Source organism: Ixodes scapularis, unplaced genomic scaffold (genome assembly GCF_016920785.2).
Source record: "Ixodes scapularis isolate PalLabHiFi unplaced genomic scaffold, ASM1692078v2 PGA_scaffold16__2_contigs__length_2301149, whole genome shotgun sequence".
In the NCBI taxonomy this organism is placed as follows: domain Eukaryota; kingdom Metazoa; phylum Arthropoda; class Arachnida; order Ixodida; family Ixodidae; genus Ixodes; species Ixodes scapularis.
In genome coordinates, this window is record NW_024609842.1 from 932519 (window position 1) to 941191 (window position 8673).

At 44.5% G+C, this 8673-nt stretch overlaps 1 pseudogene; it reads right to left on the reverse strand.

Moving 5' to 3' along the window:
* Positions 1–3300: 3300 nt before the first annotated feature.
* On the reverse strand, positions 3301–4309 carry LOC120842529 (annotated as a pseudogene).
* Positions 4310–8673: the final 4364 nt, after the last annotated feature.

Below are 8673 nucleotides of genomic sequence, written 5' to 3' on the forward strand. Positions count from 1 at the left end.
ATTTTAGTGCAAAATTGTTAACTAAATATATTCAAACTTTTCCAGTGTGGCAATCCAATCACACACCGATTTCTCTAATGTAGATATCCAGTTACATATCGCTTTCCCCAATGTTGGAAACCAATGATAGCTAATTTCGCTAAGCCTGTTGGAAAATATCGATGATGGAAAGACGATGAAAAAAGCCTCATGCAAGGGTAATTGTAATATGGGACATGCTATACCAGCGAAAAAGCCGCTCCAGTATAGTGGAGTTATAATAATAATCTTCATTTTGTTGTGTTCACAAACAGCACAGAGCCTAAATAGTAATACAGAGTTCGTCATTTGAAATTAAATGCAGACAGCCACATAGGTTCAACATTATACACAAATGATTGAGTCCACTGTACGTCGAAAAGTTGTCACGTCACTAAAAATGTCTATAGCAGATTCGGCAAGCCTGTTAAATTCCAGCTGAATTCTTGTTAAGAGAGACGTATCATATAAAGTCCGGGGGTAAAACGGGCTCTGATACCGATTTGACCGCAAGGGAATATGAAAACAAACAGTACTTAACAAAAGCGATGAATCAACACTTCCGTTAACAACCTTTACTGAAAACATAAACTCATGTAAACGTCATGGATGAAGAAAGAATAAACAATTAAAACAGGGACAACACAACTACATCTTTCATAATTGTTTTAATTGTTTATTCTTTCTTCATCCACTACTTAAGAAACTAGGGTTCCGCACATTGCTTGATAGAAGGTGTTTACATGAGCTTAGTAGAAGAGCGTGTTCGTTTAAGTCATGGATGAAGAAAGTATAAACAAGTAAAACAATTATGAAAGATGTAGTTGTGTTGTCCCTGTTTTAATTGTTTATTCTTTCTTCATCCATGACTTAAACGAACACGCTCTTCTACTAAGCTCATGTAAACGCCTTCTATCAAGCAATGTGCGGAACCCTAGTTTCTTAAGTAGTACATTATAGTTGTAGTAACACTTGCGCCCGAAATGCCTGTCATAGATTATGCCTATGAAGCGTCTTTGAACACGCTCAATAGAGGAAGATGCAGTGTGGTTGATACGATTCCCAACAATCGAAGCACACTCCACCTTTGTACGCACTAAGCAGCAAAACAAACGCACGAAAAATCAGGAGAAGAAAACTGCATCGTAAAACAAAATATCACCCCAAGATTCCTAAGAGAGGCATTACATTTAGCTGAAACATCATTATTAAAATTTAAAAATAAATCAACAAAAATTCCAAGATCACGATGACGGACACTCGGGAGATCACACTGCTGTCTATTGTGTAAGGGAACACAAGTGTCTGGCGCTTTCTAGGCAATGACATTATTTTTGTCTCTTGCTCATTAAGCAAATGATGGTTTATAGAACACCACCTTGAAATCGCCAACGCGTCATCCTGAAGATGTTTGCACTCCGAGTACGAACGAACACAGCGAAAAAGTTCGATGTCGGCAAATAGTAATACTTCAGAGCTTTTCACGCTTTGAGACATGTCGTTCACAAAAATCAGGAATAAAAGTGGACCAAGGTTGCTTTCTTAAGGCACTCCGGAAGGCGACAAAATTTATCAGACATAAGCCCTGACACATGAACATAATTTTCACGACATGAGAGATAACTTTTAAACCAATGGCAGTACGTTGGACACGAAACATAACTATCAAGCTTGGTAAGAAGTATATTGTGATCAACCTTATCGGAGGCCTTCATCATATCGAAATATATTGGATCTGCTTGTGCATGGTCACGAACAAATGGAACAGTACAATCTAAAGAAGAGCACAGATTAGATTGAACTGACTTCCCCTTCAAAAATCCGTGTTGCTCGGGGATTATTTTTAGGCTGAAGTAACTGTACAGACGTTTGTGTATTACCATCTCAAAAACCTCGAAGAACTACACAGTAATGAAACGGAACGGTAGTTGTTTACAATACTAGGATCGCCTGATTTATGAATCGGAACAACTTCGGCGCTTTTCCAGATAGACGGAAATATTCCTAAACGAAGTGATAAATTAAATATGTGTAATAAGGCAGGAGACAGAAGCTCTGCACACCCTTTCACAATAAAACTGGGAATGCCGTCTGTACCAAAAGACAGCTTAGGTTTCTTCTTAAGAATGCTTTCTTTAATTTCAAGTTCGTCAAATGGGGCAAAAGAAAGAAAATTTAATGTGCTTTGGCAGGGCGTGCTGCCGTCAGTGACTGCCCCAGACGAAAAACAGGATTTAAAAGGCAGTGAAAGCTTATTGGCAATTTTACTTGGATCACATGTGTAACCAGAATCATCTCTTATAGCGACGACATTATGATTTGGCTTATTGTTTGATGGTACATACTTCCAAAAGTATTTTTGGCTTCGTGTGCATATCGGTCTCAAGTACAGCCGTATGCATACTTCCGTCTTCTTTAAAAAAACCTTTTGCCAAAGCACGACACTCACTAAATTTGGCGTGCCACGTATGCAGTCCAGATTTTAAAAAAAGACGATGATAATAAAGCTTACGTCGCAAGCAACGCCTGAGCTCCCTTGAAAACCATGACGGGTACTTGCTTGCCCGAGAAAAACGCTCAGGCACGAATTTATTTATGGCACTCGAAACTACTGTTGTAAGAGCCTTAGCAACCGAATCCGCGCAATTATCTTTCAAGATCGGTTGCCAGTCATAGCTCTGAAAGTGCTTGTGCGTATTAAAGTAATCACACTTACTGTACGAAAAATATTCCTGGCTGCACGAGCCTCGTTGACGCAGCGGAAAGAGAAATGACACACCAAAAGAGGGATGGAAATGATCAACACGTATCAAGCGGTCCACAATTGGCAAGATACAAACAATTGGCGAGGAAACTAAAACAAGGTCACGTATATTTCCCGCTGAATTCTGGATAATATTGCTTTGTACAAATCCAAATAAATAAATAAAATCTAACAGGCTGGATACTTCCAGGCTGGTGACCTTGCTCGCCAACGAGTCATAACCTGCCAGCCAGTCAATTTCTGGTAAATTAAAATCCCCATAAATCTGAGCACAGAACTTCGTCATATCAAGCTGTTCTTCTAGATTTTGAAAATGACGTGCAAAAACCTCAGAGTCAAAGTGTGGTGGGAAATAATTGGTCCCGTATTAGATAATTAAGCGCGTCACAGGCCCTAACCTCAACCCATACATATTCCCGGTAAGTCTCCAGGTGGTATCTTCTACATTCACACAGTGACACGTCCACGGCAGTTAAAATGCCCGTAATGGCATAATTACGGTCTTTCCAAAAAATTGATTATGACGGAGGAAAATATTGAGGGCTAGTAATACTGTCCTCTAGTCATGTTTCTGTAAGGCAAACAATGGTGTATGGGTTGCCCACGATTTCCAACATAAACTCGGAGGACTTCGTTCTAAGGCCGCGAACGTTCGGGTGTGTTGCGTGCATTTCACAGTAGAAGGTTAGAAGGTTAAGCACTTCCATCGACCGCTGTCGCTGACGTGACTCTAAGAATGCCAAAAAAGGGCGAAAAAGACATCCGGTTGGCCAAATGTTCGGTACATTGATATCGTTAAAGTCGTCGTTCTCGACAGCCACGTGAAAGGAGGCATAGCTATCGTATTTCGTTACAAGCGTGGTGCACGTCACTGAATTGCTTCTCAGAACACTTTCCAGGGATTCCGTAATGTCAACTTCCGTTGTTTGAGGATCCAGCCGGGAGACGAAGAGCCCACGGCGTCTGGGTTGCGTGGCAAAGAGCTCAGCTTGCTGCCGGCGTCCTTTCCCTCGGCAGGCGTGGGACTTTTTTTCCTTGTGACAATCTTGAATCCTTTAGCGTCCACGGCTTCCTCGTTGCCTGAATGTGCAGATGATGACGATATTCCATGAGCCGTGGTATTTACGGGAACATTAGGACGTTGTTGCTGAGTCGCAGACTTGGGTCGGGCACCCAGAGCAATAAGACTCCGTCGTTGACCCCAGAGCGTCGGGCGACGACCTATTGGGAGCCCCCGCCATGGTCTTGTTCACAACTGCTTGGCGAAGTTGGGAGACATCCACTCGCAGTGCACTGTTGTCTGCGCGTAGCCGCTCAACCTCAGCCGTCAATACTTCAAGTTGAGATGAAAGCCCCATGAGCAGACGAAGGATTTCCGAAGAAATCCCTGCATCTGTCGACTCACCGTTGTCGCTTCCGCCGTTGTTGAATTCCGCGTTCCTTGTCGTGGGCGTAGCCCCGCTATCAATCTCAGCGCCAATAAGCCTCGTCACAGAAGGATTTGAGCGCCTTGAACAATCCCTGCATTTGTAGCTACTTTTTCCAGACTGCATGAAGATGTCGTATTCTGCTGCCTGAATATCTAGGCACTTGCAGCGGAACCGACGAGAGCATGACGCACAGTGCGAAAATTGTTGTCTGCCAAAAAATTGGGCAGAGCACCAATCGCACACGTCCTTGCTCCCGGTCATTCGCGCCGTGAATGACGAGGAAGACGGAACGGTACAGGCGGGCGGAACCATTCAAGCGTGTCGTATTATGGGCATCCTATACCAGCGTAATGAATCACGACGGAACCATGGAGGCGGATGGAACCATTCAAGCATAACGTAATATGGGACATCCTATAGCAGCGAAAAGGCGATATCATAAAGGTCGAGCCATATGGTTCTACCATGCTGGTATCGCCTTCTCACTGTTATAAACGGCGATTTTTGAAGCTTTAAATGTTTGTTTAAAAAGGTCGCGAAATCTATATTAATGCGGTTTGTGCAGGCGAGTCATACGCCCAGGGGTACGTTGTATAGGGGCCTAATCGTAACGAACAGTCGGATAATGAAATGCAATTCGTTAATCGACTTTTTAATTACTGAAAATGAACATATGGTTTCAATTAGAAACTTGCGGAGAGTCATCGAAAACCACTAAATCAACTTTTTTTAGAAGGATATAACGCAGGGGTAGGATTTTACGTGTTCTGTAAAAACGATTTATTTGGATCCGTTTCTAGGATTCGGTTTCTTATCGGAGCGCACCTCTGCGCCCAAGGTCCTGTTCCCAAGGGGTTTAGACGCGCAACACACGTGCGCCTTGCTTCCCTCCATCCTACGAGGGAGGTGAGGGAGTGGCCTTGCGCTGCTGCCACTGGGCAGCAAGATCGCGGGCGCGAAAATGCGCCCTAATAAGAAACTGAAGTCTGGAAATACGTTCAAATTTAGATTTTAGATGCGAAGCATCTCTTGCTCGGGTCTATGTCCCGCGGCGTCGTAGTCCGCACTCACACTACGCATGCGCAACTCTCCTCCTTCCCTCGCTGCTCTCCAACAGCTGCGCGTTACTCTCTCCGCTCTCGCTCTCTCTACCAGCCGCGTGCACTTCGCGTGCGTTCGCTTCTACTCACACCGCGCGCGCATGCGCAACTCTCCTCCTCTAGTCTCCTCCCCTTCAAGTGTGAATATAAGCAGCGGTAGCGCGCTGCGCGCGTTCAGTTCACCGCTTTTTCTCTCTTTCTGGTGTGCGCTGCTGCCAGCTCTGCCAGCAGCAGCGACGGCGTGTGGGCACGCGCTTTTCCTCCTCGCCCGCCGGGAGGGAGGGAGGGAGTGCAGTCGACCCTCGGGGCGAGCGAGCGAGCTCGTCGGCGCAGCGCCGCTGTCGAGCCGATCGCTGGCTGCTGCCGGCGGCAGGCTCTTTCGCGGACGACGAGAGAGCCCCCCTCCACTCCCCGCCGCCGGAGCACCCACAAGAAGAAACGGTGGGGAAAAGAAACTACACCATCTTCCCGAGGGGAACCATGGGGTGATGCGGGGCATCGCGGAGTTTCCAACAACGTTCACGCGATGTGTGGTAACCAACGCAAGTTAACAACGTTACTAACAACGTTACTAACACCGTTAATAATGATCCGCGATCCTCCGCATCACCGCGTGGTTCCCCTCGGGAAGATGGTGTAATTTTTTTTTTTGAACGCCGTAAAATGTTGTTTTTGTCTTATATCTACAAAAAAATGTTGACTTAGTGTTTTTCAATGACACTTAGCAAGTTTCTAATTGAAACCATGTGTCTATTCTCACAAATTAAAATTCTAAGAAACATATTATATTTAAAGGTAAACTGAAGCAGTTTTATATTTGAGGAAACACATTTAAATCTTCTTCAGTTGACCTCCTGAATCGCAAATATCAAAATAATTTTGTAATTTGGTGAATCGAAGCTGCATAGAATCACTTTTAAAGTACCGCTGAAGGCACTCTTTCACGGAGAGTGACGTCACGAAAAAAGATTTTAAAATCTCCGCACACGCATCTTCAGCGCCCATCAAAGCTATGCCGCACACGCTGTTTTCAAAAAGGGCAGAAAAGACACCACGACTGGTGCCAGTGTGGGAGAATATACCCAGAAAGCTTGCGATTGCACGCGCGGCCCTCAAGCGAGACACGCTCCCCTATTGAAAAAACCCGCATACATATCTCATACATGTCCTGTATAAATTTTATACGATGTTATTGGATACAGGATCCTATAAACGTATACGGGACCCACATTTACATACAGGATCCCGTATAGCTATATACGATCTGGACCCGCATACAGGATCCCGTATAGCTATATAGGATCTGGATCCGCATACGGGATCCTGTATGCTTTATAGGATCCAGATTTGCATACAGGATACCGTATAGCTATTAGGATCTGGACTCGCATACAGGATTTCGTATAGCTACATAGGATCTGTATCCGCATACAGGATCCCATCTATATATTGAGACCTTAAGGCCTACATGAGCACGCTAGACCTGCTTCTCTAAATGATCTGTGGCAACGTGCATTAAAGGGGCTCTGCGAGGACTTTTTTACTGGTTTTTAATTTGCACCAAACCTGAGCGCACTCAACGTAGTAACTTAATGAAACTTTTATTTTCTCGAATTTCGCTTTATTTTAAAAGTTATAGGCAAATTAAAGTTACAAAACAAGCGAAAAAAAACCCCTTAAAGTCGTCCTCGGTTGCTTGAGTGGCCGTGAAGTAGAGGAGGGGTAGTGAGCTCAGCGAGCGCTCAGCTCAGCCGCACTCCATGTCGACGGTTCGAGAGGGTGCCACTAAAGCATGTTCTGGATAGGCTGCGTGAAGCGGGCAGCCAGGGGGGCTCGCATTGCATTCACTGCGCGATTAAACATTTATTCGGCATGACACTTCATTGGCCACAAACGGCGGCAAACATGGGACAAAGATCAGTTCAGAACGGGAGCCACTTTGCGCTGCCATACCACCAAAAGACCAAACCGCAAGCCAAAGCTGCTCGCCGAAGGCCTTGGGAACACTCGAAACCGGTCGTATCCTCCCGTCCGTATGACCGCAGCGCCGCCGCCTACATCCGGGACCTTTCTACGCTCGCCGCTCTTTGGCGCCTGATCCCACTACACCTTTCTAGTATGCGCCGCCTTTTCCACCGCTTAAAGGTGGGTATGTCGACGGGTCATTTCTTGTTTCCGTACTTTCTAAATTGTATTTGTTTCTTTTCTGATCTAAAATAGTGAGCAAAAACTACTTTTATAAATAATTGAAACGGTTCGGCGCCACTTATATTTTGGATTTCGACAAAAAAAAATACTTTTAGCGGCTATGACCAGTAGTAAGCCCAGGACCTAAGACGTCACATATCGCGCGCTTACGGCACCGCGAAACGCTCCCGTTGGTGGAAAGGAGGAAATACGACGCACGATATTTAGTTACTCTCTCCGTGTCCGCTGGCTTGCCCGAACCCTGACAGGTGTGGAAACCGCCAAAAAAAGGTAGACGCTTAAATATGATTGCAGGGCCGTTTTAACAGGTGTGCCAGAGTTGTCAGCAAAAGCCTTCATAAGAATGCGAAGTGACAGGAATCGCTGCGTGGTGTTCGCACAATGTGGGCGAAATATCGGTGGAAACTGTGAAGACACGGGTGTACAATGTTTCTTTTATAGTAGTGTGGGTGCACTATTTTAATGCGCAAGCATTAACTGTCCCATGGAGCGAGCCGACGTCATCAGTTTGAAGCGTGAAAACGGCACCTCAAATCCTTTATTCAAGTGGAGCCAGCTCCCAATTATGAAACCACATGAAAAGCCTAGACAACGGCACCTAATTTCCAGTCTTGGGTAAGTTGCTTTTAAAAATTAATTCGTTACAGTTACAGTTAATTTCAGAAAAGAGTAACGAAGTTACAGTTACAGTTACCGCAACAAAATAGAAACTTGTTACAGTTAGTTACCTTTAAAAAGTAACTACGTTACTTTTCAGTTATTTTTCTATAACACAAAAATAAGGAAAAACTAGAAAACACCCCTCACCAAGTTTTATTGCATTACATTAAAAAGGTACGCTTTTCTGTTCACATTGTAACTTAGCCGCAGTTGCTTCTCAAAATTAGTGTTTTTTGAAGTTTCCAGGCCGGAGTAGTGGCGATAATCAAAATACGAGACATGCGCAGTGCCCTCCGCATGTATTGTTGTTGCACGGTTAATTCACCCAAATAACCATTGAAAAAAAAAAATTGCAACATAGATAGTGCTTCAAGACACCAAAATGTAAGTGTTCAGTCACAAAGTAGAAGCGCGTGCGTAAAGATAAGATTTTTTTTCCCGTCAAATCTACACATGGCTATTTTCGGGTCGTGACTCGATAGAAAGAATGTAT